The sequence below is a fragment of the Podarcis tiliguerta genome (genome assembly GCF_965153285.1).
Source record: "Podarcis tiliguerta genome assembly, chromosome: 12".
Classification (NCBI taxonomy): Eukaryota; Metazoa; Chordata; class Lepidosauria; order Squamata; family Lacertidae; genus Podarcis; species Podarcis tiliguerta.
This window is the reverse complement of record NC_139545.1, coordinates 4,867,151-4,885,797: the sequence shown is the minus strand read 5'-3', so window position 1 is coordinate 4,885,797 and position 18,647 is coordinate 4,867,151. Positions and strand designations below refer to the sequence as shown.

The 18,647-nt window shown below is 42.8% G+C and overlaps 1 protein-coding gene across 2 annotated transcripts in view; it reads left to right on the top strand.

Moving 5' to 3' along the window:
• The window catches only part of POU6F2 (POU class 6 homeobox 2), a 305,677-nt gene that overhangs the window by 105,037 nt on the left and 181,993 nt on the right, over positions 1–18,647 (top strand). The window lies entirely within an intron of this gene.

The window sequence follows — 18,647 nt, the reverse complement described above, 5'->3', positions numbered from 1 at the left end:
TCTGTGTACATTGCCATAGTAATATGCAGAAGAATACTGAAATGATTCCCGTATCACAGTGTCTTGCATAGTGTTAGCACACATCTCAATCACTTGACAATGTGCACACGTTGCCAAAGAGGGCACAGTGTCCAAGATCCTGGGCCCGGAGTCACAGCGCACCACAGGGACACTCCCTTCCATGCCAGTAGAACACAGACTGCCAGCTGAGTGAAAAGTAACTTGTATTCATTACATATAAAGCAGCAGTTAATGAAATTCTATATGCAAGAGTTTCCAGGAGCCATCCTGCCTGAACCAGCATTTTCGTTGACTAGCTCTGTGGAGAAGTGGAGCAAGAGGGTGAGAGAGACCTCCAACTATCTCTCCCTCTTGCTGTCCATGAAACTAGTCAATGGAGAACATGTATATTGCCTTTCAGGAGGCGGGAGGGAAGTAGGGATGGGCAATGGCTAAGATAATGGCTGGGCAACCTGAAATGACTTGGATTTGAACCATATGAGGATAGAATAGAGAGTAAGGTCAGGGAGATAAGAGAGATGGAAGTGGATGGATTGCACTGCCAAAGAAACAGGAGCAGGTCCTCGGATAGTCTTGATGATCTGGGAGTCTAGGGCTATGCCTGTACACTAAGTTTTCTTATTAGTTACCATAGTTACAAATAGTTGGTGGTCAAATCGTATGCGTCTCAGATAACAAGATGCCCCTTCTTATGTGGAAACAACCAGAGAAAAGGGTATGACAGGGAGCCAAAGGTAGGCAAGCAAGCATTTATAGGTTCTCTTGAACCCCACGTGGAACAAGCGACCCGGGTTCTCCTTTACCCACTCTGTTTGATGAAAAAATGGAAAATGCTTGAGGGTATGAGACTTCATATTCCTATTAATGGTTTTAAAGTTTAAATGGTTCTAAGCTGTTTTTATTCTGTGCTTTTTAAAAAATATTATAACTTAATTTGTTATATATGCTGTTAAATATAGTTGTAGCTGGTAGTTTTGGGGTTGTCGTTTTTTAGCTGCATCCATTTATAATTCATGTTGTGAGCCACCTTGGGCCTTGCACCGGGAGAGGGGCAGAATTTAAACAACACAAATAATGACAAAGTGGGAACAAAGAGAATTACAGACCCAGAAGCAAATGGCCAGACGGGCTGTTGTCCTAAGACAACACCAGCACCTGCCCTCTGAGGTCGCCACCTCACTGAGTATATCTGAAGGAACTCAGTAGACCTGAAGGAGCATCTCCACCCCCATCGTTCTGCCCGGACACTGAGGTCCAGCTCCGAGGGCCTTCTGGCGGTTCCCTCACTGTGAGAGGCCAAGTTACAGGGAACCAGGCAGAGGGCCTTCTCGGTAGTGGCGCCCGCCCTGTGGAACACCCTCCCATCAGATGTCAAAGCGATAAACAACTACCTGACATTCAGAAGACATCTGAAGGCAGCCCTGTTCAGGGAAGTTTTTAATATGTGACATTTTAGTGTATTTTTCATCTTTGTTGGAAGCCACCCAGAGTGGCTGGGGAAACCCAGCCAGATGGGCGGGGTACAAATAATAAATTATTATTATTATTATTATTATTATTATTATTATTATTATTATTCTGCCCAGTGGCAGGGCCAGCCCCAAACTTTGGGGGAATACAGTGTGCCGGCTGCAGTTCTGTACACAGCTATAGCATTTTAGGGATTGGGATTTAAGTAAAAGCTGCTCTCAAGGACACACGGTTTCTCTGATGCCATGTTTTTGTTTTAGAGAATTCAAGAATAGGCCTAGTTGCAGAGTTTGTGAAACTGACATCTCAGGATGGAGATGATGATAATAGTAATGACCTGACTTGATAGATAGTTGTGAGGATTAGAAGAAGAGAGGTATGAAGCACTCTGAACATTCTGAAGTACTATATACATGCCTGTTTTTATTATATGTTTTTTGTTGTGGGTTCTGCTAACAAAGTTTATCTAAAGGAATGGGAGATGCCAAAGCGTGATCTTCTGTTGAATCACATTTTCTTGTACCACAATTTTCTTTCTTTTTAACGTGAAAACCTGTACATCTAAGCGTACATCAGTGGATCTTTATAATACCATCTTACCTTACTGGTGTGTTGAGTTGTTCATTTTTATGAAAGTGTCAAATATAATGGTAGCATCATAAAAAACATGTATACGGAAATTGATCATTCTACACTCTGATGTACAGTTTTTGTTGGGTGTAGTAAATAAGGCCTGGGGCCGCGTCATAAACAAAATATCAAACCCAGTGCACATTTATCTGTGCAGTAGGTAAATCACCACAAAACTGAAGATCACAGCTCAATAAATGATGATAAAGAAGATCCTTTAGGATTACATTATAGGTAGCAGACATTTTTTGCATGGTCCAACTTTTGTGTCCTTGTTATTGCAGCATTAGTGTGGTCTCAGTGTTGTTTGCTTTTTGCTGAGTTTGTGTATATAAGATGATGAATAAAAGCATAAAGAGAGTCAGCTGATGTTCCATCCAGAGGCCAGCCAGATGCCTCCTTCTGTGGTTTCCAGTAACTGTTAGAAGTTATGGCCTCTGACCATGGATGCAGAACACAGCCATCCTATCTAATAGGCACTGATCGTCTTATCATCTTGCTGCCCTTTCTCCATTGGCCTATATTGTCATTCCAGTTAGGGGTTCGGCAACACCCAGACGTAGTATTTCTTCCATCCTGTTCTCCTGCCAACAGCTTCTCTGTACACTTTTAGAGAGACCCTCCTTGTGAACCCGACTCTCTTTTGAGTTCCCTTCCCATTATAGCTTCATGTGGGGACAAAAATACAGACCACAGATTCATGTGTGGATCATCAAATGAATGAACGTTGGCAGCCCATTGTTTTGCATAGGTGTGCATTGTAGACATTTGAGTAAAGCTATGTATAACAGTTCAGTGAAGCACTGAAGCCCAAGTGAAATCGACTGGAGATGTTCGCAGGCTCCATAATAGGTCCCTAGTTCAGTTCTTGGCTTCTCTGGCTTAAAGAGCATAGGAAGTTGGGCTAGCAAGCACCCCTACACCCTTGAGAGTAACTGCCTATTGGAGTAGAAAACACTGGGCTAGATGGACTTCTTATATTAACAGTTGACTTCTTATGTAATTTATAACCTGTGAAGAAAATATAGAGGAGGTTTTTCCCCTCATTTTCTCAGCACAGATAGAGTCTGCCTGCAAAAGGTTTTGGACAGGTTGATTTTGAAGGATTCGACCAAGGGAAACAGTGTTTTCCAGTCAAAATTTCTAAAATTTGCTGTCTGCTAAGTTGGATGCCCTCTGCATTCTACAGAGCTATATTTTTTTCCAGTAAGATATTGCAATCCTTTGGAATAAGGATGTTTCTGAAAATAAAGGATCTTCAGCAACCCTAATAGGAAGTGATAGAACCATTGTTTCTTCTCCATGTATAAAATCATTCAGCACCTTCTCTTCTTTCCCAATGAGAGGTGAAGGTTGTGTATGATGAATTACCGTAGCTAATATTTAACAGTCCTATACAACATATATTGTTGTTTACATGTGCTAGAAAACAGGTCATTTCTGTACATTTTTCAATTTGTAACCGTAAGCGTATGGGGATGGTTATATCTTTAGATATAAAGATATATCTTTATATGTTTTGTATTGAGGGTGGAGGGCTGTCTATATATCTCAGAATTCAAAGTTGCTTGATATTTTAAAGCTGGAAATTAGATTTGTTGTTTTTTATTATTCTGTTCTGGGCCCCAAGTTATATTTGAGTGTCCTTCACCCTTTATTCCTTTATTATTTATAACCCACACTCTTTGAGCAATGACCAGGACTAATCTGTAACCTTCTGTCCTTCTGTCTGATTCGCTCGCTTTTGGAAACGGGAGGACTGAAGCAAATATTTTGAAACTTCTTGTTCCAACACATATAGAAATATATATTTCATGCTTCTGATACTGGAATGTGACTTACTGGAGCTTTTGCTTTCCTTATTCATTCTCAGTAGAAGATACTTCAAAGGAGAATGGGAGAGGATGAAAAACTTCACACTTGTTATTCATTGTATTCTAATCCATTTCCATGTTGCTTCCCTTACATACACAGCTGGACAAAGGCTTTAATATTATATATGTGCCGAGCGAGTTGCGAATTGCTAGCTTGCTTATTAGTTCAATGCTTCTGGGTTTTGTGTGTCAGCCTCTGCTGCTCTCTCCCCACTGCTCCGAAATATAAGCTGCATCAAAATATATAAATAAATGCAACTATTCATTTCGGCTCACTACACATCATAAGGAAGTGGGTCATAAAACAGCATTAGCAGTGAATTCCCCTGAGGATGGAGGAAGCTCACAGGGGCTTGGTCCTCTGAATGGTCTCTGTCACTCCCTGGCAGTTAATGACTGAAATAGGATCCATTGCCACGGGGAGCTTTTAATTTCCCCTTACATTGTACAGATTGCCCTGATCCGATGCAAGGTGACAGCTACCATTTCAGTAGCTCTCATTAACAGCTTTTTTGTGTGTGCAAGGCAGTGGATACCATGTTTTTCCTCTGTGCTATAATGTCCACAATGCGCGCATAGAGGCTGGCTAACATTCTCCCTTTGGACAGGTGCAAATTAATATGGCTGCATGCAAAATTAATGCAGCTAGCAAGATACTGGGGGGTGGATAAATGTATTTCAGCTTATTTTGACTCTCAGTGCTTCTTTGGGGGCAAAACAATTACCATGCACTCTCCAGACTAATATGGGGAAGACTTGGTGCTTGCATATGGTGCCATTACTTGAAAGCACAGGGAGACCCTGAAGGGCGGCCAGGGGAGGGGAGGGGAGGGAACAACCCAGCAAGTTTAGGACTCAGCAGGGTAAGAAGAGAGCTCAGAAAGTGAGAGAGACAGACAGAGAGATCCATGGTAAATCTTATGCAAGCTGGTAGCTTTGTATTCTAACAAGATGCTTACTGGACAGCTGGATAGAAATCTCTTCCCATAGTTCACCTCATATACGGTAGTTCAAATGCTGTAATTGATCACACTATTTCAAGAGAGCGGAAGCCTTAAAATCCTATGCAATCCTCTGTATGACTATTTAGAAATCCTGGGAAAGTGTGCATAGGATTGCAGTCCAAACATGCTCTGCTTTTATTTACAGTGGTACCTCTGGTTACGAATGCTTCAGGTTACGAGCTCCGCTAACCCGGAAGTAGCTGCTCCTGGTTGCAAACTTTGCCCCAGGATGTGAATGGAAATCATGCACCAGAGGCGTCCACACAGCGGGAGGCCCCATTAGCGAAAGCACGCCTCAGGATTAGAACAGTTTCAGCTTAAGAACGGACCTCCAGAATGAATTAAGTTTGTAACCAGAGGTACCACTGTACTGTTTTACAAACCAGAGGTACCACTGTCTGTTTTACAATATTCCACATGTATGTGGCCACGTTTGTATGTGCACAGGGACTCCTCCTGCTGCTGCTGCTGCTGTTCCTGTTAGATGTACATAAGAAACTGCCTTATCAACTCTGACTCGCAGGAGGCATCCAGGGTCTCAGGCAGGAGAAGTTTTTCCCATCACCTGTTACTGGGACCTCTTGCAGGCCAGGCATATGCTCTGCCACTGAGTTACTATGCAATTGTTCTCCATGTGTTGGTTATGTTTCCGTGAAGATAATGTTCAAAGAGAAAAAATCAACAAAACACAGAAATTCAACTCCAGTTTAATCCCTGTTTATGCATGCTTTGAGACTTTGTTAGTCCTTTCAGTTAGCTCTTCCCCATTAGCATTCCTTCATTAGAGAAGAACTCATGCCTCTTAATTGCTTTCTTCACTATGTAATCCGAATTCACCCTAAGTGTTCTGGATAGAGGGGAAGTCTTAAGAGATAAAATGGAGGAAAATAGGTTAGGCATTAAGGGGGTCTCATATATTCATGGACAGTAATGGGGCATTGGATCATTTGCTGTAGGCTTTTGTTAAGCAAGGCTTACAAAAGGGCTTTGAGGGCCCATGTCTGTGTGCTCAACAGAGCTGCCCAAACCAGCTGCATGCTGGTGTGATAGCAAGACTCCAGAGATGAACAGGGATGCTGATTCAAATGCAGGAGCAAGAGATTCAGAACCACTGGCAACAATCCCAGAGTGGAGAATAGGAAAAACCAATGGTTACAATGCAGGCTTGTTGCAATTGCCAGATCTTAACAGCAAGGCCAAACTTTGCCTTCTGAGTCCTGCAATCGGCCCGTTATAGACCCAGTCTCTTGGTGCAGTCATTGTGTTTTTCCAGGCAATGGAGCTTGGCCTATGAAAGCTCTGCAGGAGTATTTTTTTTTATCCTCAAAGGATAAAATAGGTGGAATAGGAGGAATAGGTGCAGAATCTGAAGCCTGCAGGTCTTACTTGGGCTTCAGGGCAATGAAAGGTAGCAAAGTCTTTAAATGACTTTTTGTCCATGCAGTATAGCAGATTCTTAAAGATTGCCCTCAAGGGGAAAATGTAGAAGCTAAATATATTGTCCTCTGCTTTGTAAGTAGACCCCCAAAAAAGGATAGAACTAATTATTTACACGGAACTTTCCATTTCCCTGCCTTCTCCAACTAAGCCATACTTAGTTAAGTTAGCTAACTATGACATCTTCGGAACCAGCTGTTGGTCCCATAGGTGCCAAACATCAGATTTCAGGATAAGCATTAATAAATTAAATTGAACAGTTTCAAAGGTCTGCAGGAACTTTTAAAAAAACTATCTGAAGGACATGATAGGTATATACTAACTTGAGTGTTACCAACTTAATTTTGAGTTTGTTAACAATGTTTTGGCCAGTAAGCAAAAAGACTAAAATAGTTTTCTAATGGGATGAGCCTTCAGTGTGCAAAAGGTATACCGCGGGGGCCTTTAGAAAGATGCTTTATTGATGCTAAAATATAATTATTAGCTTGCTAATTTCAGATGATAGGCTTTAGCACATAACTGGACAGTTGTCACCCAGTTGTTGGGGGCAATCCAGGTATCTTCCTTTAATGAAACACTTCTAATGGAGAGAACTAGCAATCTTTTGTTTCTGGAAATGTGCAGAAATGTTTCCAGAAATGTTTGTTTCTGGAAATTGTTTCTGCACACATTACTGTCCTCTATTTGTGTAGTTTTAACTGTTCTTGCAAATATTCTATAGGCATCTATTGGATAGTGAATATGATATCACTGATGAATATGATATCCTCCCATGCTTTCCATACAGCATTTGAGCATTTCCATGCCACATGCCAGAAAGGATTTCATAGGAAGCCCTATAAAAACAAAAAGGAAAGTTGTGAATGCCATCAAGACTTCCTTCCTCTTTCTCAGCAATACATTCTGTATCAGGAGAGACAGTGTGGAGTAGTGGTTAGAGTGGTGGACTAGGACCTGGGAGACCAGGGGTCCAAACCCAACTAAGCCATGAGGCCCGTGGTGACTTTGGGCCAGTCACTGTCTCTCAGCCTAACCCACCTCACAGGGTTGCTGTGAAGATAACATGGAGGGGAGAAGTGTTATGCCACCTTGAGCTCTTGTGATAGAATAATAGAATAATAGAATAATAAATAAATTATGAATGAAATTATGAAACTTACTCACCTCCCCATCTGAAAATTTAGTTATCTGTGTGCTTTCCTTCTCCAGCATTGAAGCCCACACCTCCCACTTCTTGTGCCTGCACCTTCTGAAAGAGCTGCCCTCCTCTAGAGTAATTCTAGGTGCTTATGTTTTAGCTAGGGATGAGGTCTTATGTTTCTGGTGCTGCACTGGGATGGGCTAAAAAAAGGTTGTGTGTGTTGTTGTTTCATCTTCAAGAAAGGCCCTGAGATAGTCAATGCCAGAATGTATGAAGCCATAAATGTTGCCTTTGACATGAGATGTTATTTTTGCCAAACCCTTTTTTGCTCACAAGAGTGTTTCTGGAATATGCCAAGTTGTAAGGCTGTTCCTAACTGCAGGACAAGTTAGTGCTGTGTGATAAAAGGTGCAGAAATAGACAGGTGCAACTCCCAGGCACAGCAGGTGTGCAGGTTGAAGCACCATGATTGACAAGCTAGGAGTGCTATGGAGTTTCACTTGAGGGATGCCGTTTATAGATAATACGCAGCACTTGTACCAGACGGGGAGTAAACCCCAGAGAAACATTTACTCTCCCTGTTTTTCAGTTTACCACACACATGGCCTCAGCACATCACTCGAGAAATCAGGTAAGAAATTACCACAAAGGTCCCATTCATGAAGGAATATGTGAGTGACAACACTGATAACATGGTTTCAGAGTTTAAAAAATAAATTTTATGAGAGACAGTTCTGTAGCCTTAAGACACAATGTGTGTGCATATACACTCATGCACCAGCAGTTCTCGTTTACAAAAAGATTTTAAACTTTACAACAAACACAGTTGCGTGCTGAGGTCCCCCAAAACACCCTAACCCAATAACTCACACTTCACACATCATTTTTGTTTAAGGTTTTTGGCATAATTTTGGCCACAACTTTATTATCATACAAATTGTGAGTGGTTGCTTAGGCATTGGTTATGACTAGCTGTCCCCCCCGCCTTGGGGGACAGCACTGACTCCCGGACTCCGGCGGGAGCCAGTGTGGAGGAACAGGACCCAGGGATTACTGGAGCTGCGCCGTTCAGACCCTCAGTACCATCCCTGCCTGCTCCTAGGAGCTTACGCGGCCCGCACCCTGCACCAAGGGTTTGGACGAGGGGAATGGTAAGCCCCTGAATTCCTTTAACGGAATTCCCGTGCAGCAGCAGCATTGGAGGGGTAGGCACAGCCAATCCACACCCCTCCACCAACCAATTTTAACCAATGCCTAACCGCCAACCTTACAAGTTGTGACGATTTGCTACGCAGTAGGCAAAACCCAATTGGCACACACTAATCAGCCAAAAGGTAAATTCCTACCAGGCCCCCGCACCAATGCAGGCGACCCCTAGACAGGCAATAGCAACGTCAAAGCGCAAGCCCAATCAAGGGAGGGCGGGCGGGTGATCCGGTGCCCACAGCGAAAGAGAAAGGAAAATGCTGTGCACCTTGTTTAAATAAGCTCTGATCCCACCCCTAAATTGGCAACATCAAATTTACCCCAGTAACACCAACCACCAATCCAGTTCCATCCCTTTGAAACTAGCCTGCCTGTTAACCCTGGGGTGCTTTGTCTGGCCCCATCCGCAACACGTGCTCTCCTTTAATGAGAACACGCTTTGTGTGAGGTGTCCACACATATAATGTTTTGAACTACAGTGAAGGTCTCTGTTTTTGTATGCAACCCTGAGTTAAAAATAAAACTTACACAACATACAATTAACAGAGGAGTTGATAACTAATGGCTTCTTAATTGAGCAAAGTAGGATATGTCAGTTTAGAAAAGAAGTAGGTGACCTGATGGAATGAGGCCATTTTGTTCTGAAGATGGGGAAAAATACCCTTCTCAATGGAGCTTGGAGAGTCTATTGTTCGGCAAAGGCAGGTTTTTCAGCAGGCCCTGGTTACACGGTCTCTTTTTAGTCTGGATCATCAACCTATTTCTCCTACTATTGAGCAATTACTCACAGGACTTGCAGCCTCATTGTCTCAGGTGATCAGCTCCCTTCCCATGTTCATGAGGAAGGTCACAATCTGGCTCTCGGTGCCTGTATGAATTCCTCTGACATGGAGGGAGAAATCATTGCCCCCTCCCATCGCGCGCACACAAACGGAACAGGCTGTACCACAAATTTCACTCTTCTCAGCTGCACAGTACCGGAAAGAAAATCTGCTTTCCTGAAATGTTATGGAGGTGTGTATTTTAAAACACCAACTTCACAAAAACTTTTTATTTGGGATCAAATGTTTTAAGACTATATTGAAACCATTTTCTTTAAATCATTGCTGGAAGCATTTAAAACTCAGAGAGAACTCAAACTGCTGGAGAGGGAGAATCTCCTGCCCTACTGAAATTAATTGGAAGTGTATGGAAATACCCCTGTGCTACTGCTTAGCTCTCATATATGGGGCTTGCACGAACGACCTTACTCGTAGAAGCATTGTGCCCAAAATGCTTTTAAGTTTCCAGTGGCACCTTTGGTGTTGTTTTCCTTTTTCAAAGGTGTGAAAATTGTAATTCTCAAGTTTGGTGAACTGTGGGGTCCAGGGTGGAGTGAAAGAGAAAGGAAATTGTATTTAAAACACAAAAAGCACCCATTTAATTAAATGGCAGCACTTGGGATTTTATTTAGTTTGCATTACAGAAGGAATTTCGGCTTCCACTGCTACCACCTGCTGCCAAGCTGAGCCCGAAGCATTGTTACTGTGTCTTTTCAGATGCAGGTGAACTTAGTGCTCAACCACTTTCACAGTCCAGAAAGCATGACATTCCTTGTTACCAGTGGGAGGAAAGGCTAATTGAGAAGTGTGTATAAAAGCTGTAATGAGTAGCATTTACATGTATTGATTAGAAGTAGGGCCACCGTCTCTCATTTATCACCACCAGCAGCTGTGAAATTCCCCCCCTCCCCGTGTCGATTGGCAAGGCTCATATTCCCGCTCCCTTGGTTCTTTATTGCTTTTTCCTTCTCTCTCTCTCCTCCACCTCCCTGCCACTCCTTCCCCTCCCCTCGCTGAACCAGGAGGCTGATCCACCGACTGGAATGGGCTGGTAATTACTCCAGCGACTCCACCAGCTGCCACAATTGCCAAACCGTTGGAGTGAAAAATTCCATCCTACATTTCCGATTTTTTACATTACGACTGCATAATCATATTTGACGAATAATTAACCTGGGTTAATACTTCAGAGAGCCATTTGCAAGTAAATTGATAAGCCGAGTGCTAGAAAAAGGGGCTTGTGTGGGCGAGAGCTTTAGGCAGCTGCACCCAGCAGCCCACTGGCCAGAATCTCCTAATGTATGCCCACCTCCAGACCATCTTAATTAAGAGTGGCATGCAGCCACCTCTGGGTGTCCGACATGCTGCTTTAAAGGCAGCAGAGCTTTAAATCAAGTAAAACAAGACCCTGAACTTTATGGCACCTTACCTTAGAGGAATAATGGATACCTTCCCTTTTCTTTGTCTCTTGGTTCAATTTTTGTTTCCGTGTGCATTGAATTACACTGAAATTACACTGAATATTGCTGTGGACTTCAGTGAGGATGTGTTAAGTACAAGAGACGTTTCTGTGTTGTGAACGACAACCATCTAAAGCAGTTGTGTTTTGCCAACTGAATTTCAGGATTCCTATGAATCTATCTGCTTTGCTGCTTTATACTGAGGCAGACCATTCACCCATCTAGCCTATTACTGGCAGGGGCTTTTCAAGATTTCAGGCGGATATTTTCCCCAGCCCTTTATTCTCCTTGGTGCCAAGGGGAGGCAATGGGGAGGTCATGCCCCAGATTGTCCACTGGAGTTGGCTGCTGACTTGTGGGGGTTTGTGTGTGCGAGTCACAGAAGCACAACCTCTGGGTCCTGACACTGAGTGTGAGTCCAACAACCAGGAACTGCCTGAATTGGAGACCCCTGAGCTGGAGACCCCTGAGCCAAGACAGCTTCTGATTGGATCATCTTCCATCTTGCCAAGGGCATTATGCTTGTGGCCAGCCAATAATAATAGAGAGCGTCAGCAAGTGGGCAGACATAGTCAAGTTCAGGAAATATCTAAGGCAGAGCTGGGATTTTTATTTTCATCAAAGGCTGTGTTCCATGGGCTAGAATCTGTCAGGACCACATACCTGCTGTGGAAGGGGTCACAGCTAAATGTTTGCGGGGACCACTCCTTCTGTCTCACTTTCTGCCATCTCACCTCCCTCAACCCCCCATTCTTCCCACCCAGTGGGCTTTTCTGGAGGGACAGACCAGAGGTCTGAACTGATCACTTGCAGAGGGCTTTTAACCTAGGCTGAGAGCCACATGAAATTATGCTGTGGACTGCAGGTAACAATATGGTCACAGCTTAACACACACACCCCAGCACTCTTTGGAACATGTCTAATTTTCTGTGGGACCTCTCCAGGATCCTGTATCTGAACATTCTTGTTTCTGATTCCAGTTATTAATCTTTTGAGATGCTGTTCCATATCTGACCTGCTCTGGATCTGCTTTCCCCAGACTTTAACCTTACCAACCTCAACCTGGGTGAAAATGTAGAAGTAGTCAGATGTGGTTGACAGATAAGAATATAACAGAAGGAGAGCCTTCATGAATCAGACCCAAGGCTTCTCTGGTCCAGCATTTTGTTCCCTGCTGTGGTCTTCAGATACCTGTGGAAAGCCCAAAAGTGGGTGATGTGGGTCTAGTAATCACCAGAAAACTTGAGTTAAGGGAGAAAGCTTCTGAGTTATCAAGATACAGTATGTAGCTAAATGGATGGGTCACCAGTAAGCTGGCAGTAGGAGATGATTCAAGAAGAAAAAGCACGCTGTAATACAGACTTCAGAAGTCTGACAGCCCGATCTCACGTGTGCATGCATTATTTGACTACTCAACATTGACTAATTCCATTGAAAATCATTGTGTCTGAGGTGATAGGAGGCAATATGCAAATTTCACATGCGGTTTTGATAAGCGATTGCATATTAGCACATGCACATGACCCCTTGGCAGTGCCCTCACCAAGTGATGAACAGGCACAAGAGAAGCATTTTAATAATGTCGTCTTCACATTATGTGTAAATCTATATCCCAGGCCCCAGTGAATATACTTTTCCAGCACTGAATAAGAATCTGACTGCTCATTGATTCTGTAGATACTTAAAAAAAGGTCTGGGAGGAGAAAGAAAAAACAGCTGTAGTAATGTAGCCCATGTAATGTATGGAGGTAAGGTAAGCATAAAGAGAGATTTAGCACCCGAGTAGAGTACCCTTCCCAGCAAGTACTCAGATCTTTCAGAAGGCTACTGGAAGCAGCTAGTTCTCTCCAAGAGTGGTCCTTCTTAAATGTCCTTAATTTGCATTTACAGCTAGTCTACACATAACTCTATCCATGCCACCTCTGTGCGGTGATTTTCACTTCTATTCAGTATCCAGTACATGGTGTGGCATAATCTCATCATGATGGCATCACATGTTGTTTGCAGGCATCATGGAATTGTATGAAATACTTCTGTCTAGACTAGACTATTTCAAACCTTGCAGATGAGGCTGGCAAAAGAAGATTTAAAAACATATAAAGAAGTCTCATTTGATTATTACAGGAAACCTTTAGGCTCAAGAGCTTTGAGGCATTAACCATACTCTTGTTGCATGTTTAAATAAACAGGTTTTGAATATATATAAATCATAAAATTTAATTGTATTTTTATTTCAGTGTATTTTATGTAGTAAAACTAGTATAACACCAAACCTAGCCAAAAAATAGCCTGGTTTTTTTTTGGGGGGGGGGGTTGGACTGTAGTGGCATTGTGTTAATTTATTCTTTCTTTAAAATCAAGGAGTCATTATAGGCCATTGTATTTCAGGGGAATATTCTCTTTAGGTGGCCTTCATCTAATATACAAAGAGGCACCTCTCAAAGCAAGCCTTGTGTGCTGGCGAGATGGAAAGTCGGCATAGGCATTTGTCACTGTATGAGGTAATGTAGGGAGAACTAGTTGCTTTTCAGAGCTCAACAGTAGCACTAAGTGAAATCAATGGCCAAACAATCTAACACAATTGGTCACATATTGATAGAATTAAACACCGCTGTTAACGTGACTTGTCATTGATCTGACAAAAACAGAGTCCAGGGGTAAAAGTCGCCTGAAGCTTTTAGGCTCTGTGTTTATGCAGCACAGGCTGGGGGAAGTATTTGCTCACCCTGAATCTAGCAAAACATTTAAAAAATGAACAAACCATTGCCTACATTCTTCATTCCAGAAGAAGAAAACAGAACATAAACCAATTTGGTATAATAAGCAGGACTGGAAACTTTTCATTTAGTTCTGCCATCCTGTAACAGTCCTGTGTAAAGTTCTTCTAAACTAGTGGTAAAACTTACTCTATGTCTTGACACCATCACCCAGTGTTCTTTCCGCCCCAGCACTACCAGTACAGGCACAATCCACAGCACTGGTAATGGGGGGCAGGGTAGGGAGACACAAATGTTAGGACAACAGAATAACTCAACATAGACCTTCCATTTGGGGCAATAGGCCCCCTTTGCTTATAATATGCTTTTCTGTCCTCAGATAGCGTAGTAGAACAACCGGTTCAAAGGAAGTGCCACATTTAGCATCCGGATAGCCAAAAGAAACATCTCTGTAAGATTTTTGTCTAGAGCAGATTTTCAATGGTTTCACATTGCAAACAAGTCACAAAATATGGGGCAGGGCTGAATCACATCTTGATGGCTCATGCTCAATTTCAAAGAGCCCAAACTTTATGACATTAAGATATTGTTTCTGTAAATTTTCACCCTAGAATATCCAGAGTGGCTGGGGAAACCCAACCGGATGGGCGGGGTATAAATAATAATAAATAATAAATTATTATTATTATCCTGGACTGGTTAACTGATGTGGCCATGTCACCACCTAGAAGCTGGTTTGGAAGCTGGTTTAACAGCCAAGATGCTTTTTTTGTGTGTGGGCACATTTGCTCTGGAGGACGCGGGTGGCGCTGTGGGTAAAACCACAGTGCCTTAGGACTTGCCGATCGTATGGTCGGCGGTTCGAATCCCCGCGGCGGGGTGAGCTCCCGTCGTTCGGTCCCAGCTCCTGCCCACCTAGCAGTACGAAAGCACGTCAAAGTGCAAGTAGATAAATAGGTACCGCTTTATAGCGGGAAGGTAAACGGCATTCCGTGTGCTGCGCTGGTGCAGGCTCGCCAGAGCAGCGATGTCACACTGGCCACGTGACCCGGAAGTGTCTGCGGACGGCTCCGGCTCCCGGCCTCTAGAGTGAGATGAGCGCACAACCCTAGAGTCTGACAAGACTGGCCCGTACGGGCAGGGGTACCTTTACCTTACATTTGCTCTGGGAAGAAACGGTGCCCTTCACCCAGCCTGATTTTATTGAAGTGCATAGCTCTCAAGTACAAGGAAGTGATTCGAATGCTACTGCAATAATATCAGAGTTGTGTCTAAGTGTGGGTTAGATATTGATATGGGGGGGGGGGGAAATGGCGCAAATGACCTGGGTTTACTATCTCTACATTTTTCTGTCACATCAAAAATAAGCAATGTAATTACTTCCACCCTTTCAAGGGGAAGAGGGCTCTCAAACTCTTCCTGTTAGGCCAGCATGGACACCTCTCCATTGTGGGGTTCTCTTCACATGCGCATGATGCACAGGTGTGGAGAAGGGAGGCATGGATGTGCTTTGTCTGGCTTCCTCCAGCATTTCTGGAGGCATTCAAGCCTCATTTTATCCACTCCCTTTTAGGTACTAAAATAAGAGATTTTCAGAGTAGCTGGAAACCCTAATTCCTTTACGTCTAGCCACTTTTCCATAGATCTGCTGAAGCTGGATTTACCTTGAAAATATGACATCAGTTGTATTTCACGTTACTAAAAATGTATTTTACGTACAATATTCACTTCATCAACATCATTGTAATTATCCACCACATGGCAGTTCAAATAATTCTATGTAGAAAACGATAACCTCCTCCTTTGCTCAGATTTTTGGCTCCCCGGCTCTTCATTCCTCCTGCCATACTTTGAGTCCTCTGTTAGCCGTTACAAATGCTGGCTTTCCTTTGATGCATTAAATTAAAACTATTTTTAAAGTAACATTTTTGTTACGGTCTGTCTCCTGGCTGCTGCTGAACACCAACATGCATGATGAATATCAAATAAAAACTTAGGTAGAAAATTGCAGCCGTGCTTTAGTATAGAATATAGCTACTGTTCTGCTGAATGGACTGGCAGGTACATTTTAACATCCCAGTGCTCAGGGTTGGACTTTAATGGGACAATGGCAGTGCAACCCTGAAGCAGAGAAAGAGCAGCAAAAGGATAAATTTGTATGTCAGCCCTCTCATGACTGCTATCTCCATTTTTTAAATTTGTTGGTAGGCAGTGATTAGTCTAACAGCCCAAATAAATTCCAGTTAATACATGATCAGAGAAGCATCAGAGCCATTTCCCTCTGGCTCTGCTACCATATTTTGCTTTGAGCAGTGGCCAGCCAGATTCTTTTGGAAACTCACAAACATGATAAGTATCCCCTTTTCTTTGTCCCCAGTGTCCCCATATGTAATAAGCACCAGTCCATATGTGACAAGCACCCCCTGTTTGTCACCCGTGTCAGCACTAGAGCCATAGTGACTCTAAATATGGAGGTACCATCCAGCTATCATAGCTAATAGCCATTTATTGACCTATCATCCATGAATTTGTCTAATGCTTTTCAGTTAAGCTAGTAGCCATCACATCTGGTGGTGAATTGCACGATTTAATTATGTGTTGCATAAAGAAGCGCTTCCGCTTGTCAGTCTCAAACTACTGCCAGTCAATTTCATTGTATTCTATTATTATGAGGGAAAGAGAAACAATTGTCTCTAGCCATGTTCTCCATAGTACTGTTTTCTGGTTAAAACAGAAAGTCCTCAAAGATTATTGGCAGATCAGACTGTCTAGACTCCATTCTTGGAAAACAGCAAAAATGTCAATACTGTTATAGATTTGGGAGGGGGACTCCCCTAAATCCTAGAAATTAATAAATGGTAGGATTTTGATTATTTGAGATGTGAAGGGAGAAATACCAGCTGCAGAGGAATTCCCAGGCTAACGACCTGGCCAAGCTAGGCCCTTCAGAAACAACACAGGGCTATTGAGGGCCATTGGCAATGCCAGAGAACTGTCCTTCCCCTTTTGCCCTGAGGTGTGAACAGAGACTGGGGGTTTGGAAGGTTGTCAGGGCAACTGGGTGTGAGGTGATAGGAAAAGAGAGTCTTGAGCTGAGAAGAATATAGCCAGAAAGAATGTGCTCTTTTCCTACAAGTCAGTGGAAAAATGAATTGTTGAATATTTAATAGGAATGGTGAAACTGATAGATTATTGCACCCTGTGTTATGATTTCCCAAGAAGTGGTATGTTTTGCTCTCCCCATTTGGCGGCCCATTTAGTCGAAATCCTTTCTGGGCTTTGGCACACATGACAAGGGAAAATCACCATGTAGAACCTATTCATTATACACATGATAACTGGAACTTGGTTTGGGTTAAAATGGTCCTTACCAGTCACTATTGAATGCTGATTAAAAGCTGTACAAAGTGATTTTAACTCCCTCAGCAGTTGACTTATAAAATACACAGCTGGAAAGCAATTAAATGTGGCATGAGTTTCCAGGTACTATGCTTATCTGCAAAACTTTCTGAGAAAGTACTGTTTTCATTGTCATCTTTTATTACTGTTAATACAGAATTATATGTTGAAGTCTCTTTCACTGCAATGCGACCACAGAATAAAATTGAAATGTGCCTTCCAATTGACTCATGTCTTTCGAGTTTCTGAGTTCCTGACACGTGGAGCTTTAATTCATCTTAAAGAGAAGGCTGCAGCTGATATTTTTCTTATTCAATTGTCCAACCAAGGACAACTCCTTAGTAGCACATGAGAGTTTTACCATGTATTATAATGTGTAGCAGAGGCATGTGAAGGAGGTTTCATAATAAAATTTCCAAACTCTCATCATCTAGGATTCATAGGAGGCCTGTTTGACACATCTCTAGGTAAAGTCTTAATCCTTCAAATGAGAGGATGGAAAGCTTTTGGCATGATAGAGTGGCAAAGATAAATTCATGCATACTTGTCAAGACTGCTTTAGGATTTCTGTGCTTAATGACACCACCTGTAATTCTCATAGTCATAGAATTCCTCCTGTATTTTGAAAATCACCAACGCACCTTGATTATGGTCTCATCAAAGCAAAAGTTGCCTGAAATCTAGATCTTTGTAATGCAGCCCACACATTGCCCTTTTCTGTAAATTAATTGGGCAATATTTCGTCACAAGGAGAAGAAAACTATTTACCCCAATCCAGTGCCTATTGCGTTGTGAAGCTGAGGCTCCAATACTTTGGCCACCTCATGAGAAGAGAAGACTCACTGGAAAAGACCCTGATGTTGGGAAAGATGGAGGGCACAAGGAGAAGGGGAAGACAGAGGACGAGATGGTGGGACAGTGTTCTCGAAGCTACAAACATGAATCTGACCAAAGTGCGGGTGGCAGTGGAAGACAGGAGTGCCTGGCGTGCTCTGGTCCATGGGGTCACGAAGAGTCGGACACGACTGAACGACTAAACAACAACAAAAGCGCCTATTGCAGACAGAAAGGATCTGATACGCCGTGGAATTTCCTCCTTGCAGGAGCCTCCCCTTCCATTTCAATGGAAGGGGAAACATTTGAATATTCCTCTGGATTCAGAGCTGCCCTCACCAAGATATTGCATGATTGGGGCAACTTGCATGAGCAGGAGCCAATGGGTCTGTGCATCAGCTACCGATGCCTCTCCTTTTAAGGCCAGTGATAACAGCATAGAGAAAGGCACCAAATGAAGATGACTGAAAGTTTTTATAAAGTTTCATCCTCTCAGTTGCATATATGTGTATTTCTACAATCAGTCTGACACAGCCATTAATGCATTTATATCAACTGTAGTGACCCCCACCTTTAAAATCAGATGGTCTTATTGAAACTTTTGTCAGGAATTATTAATTCCACTCAGGCTTT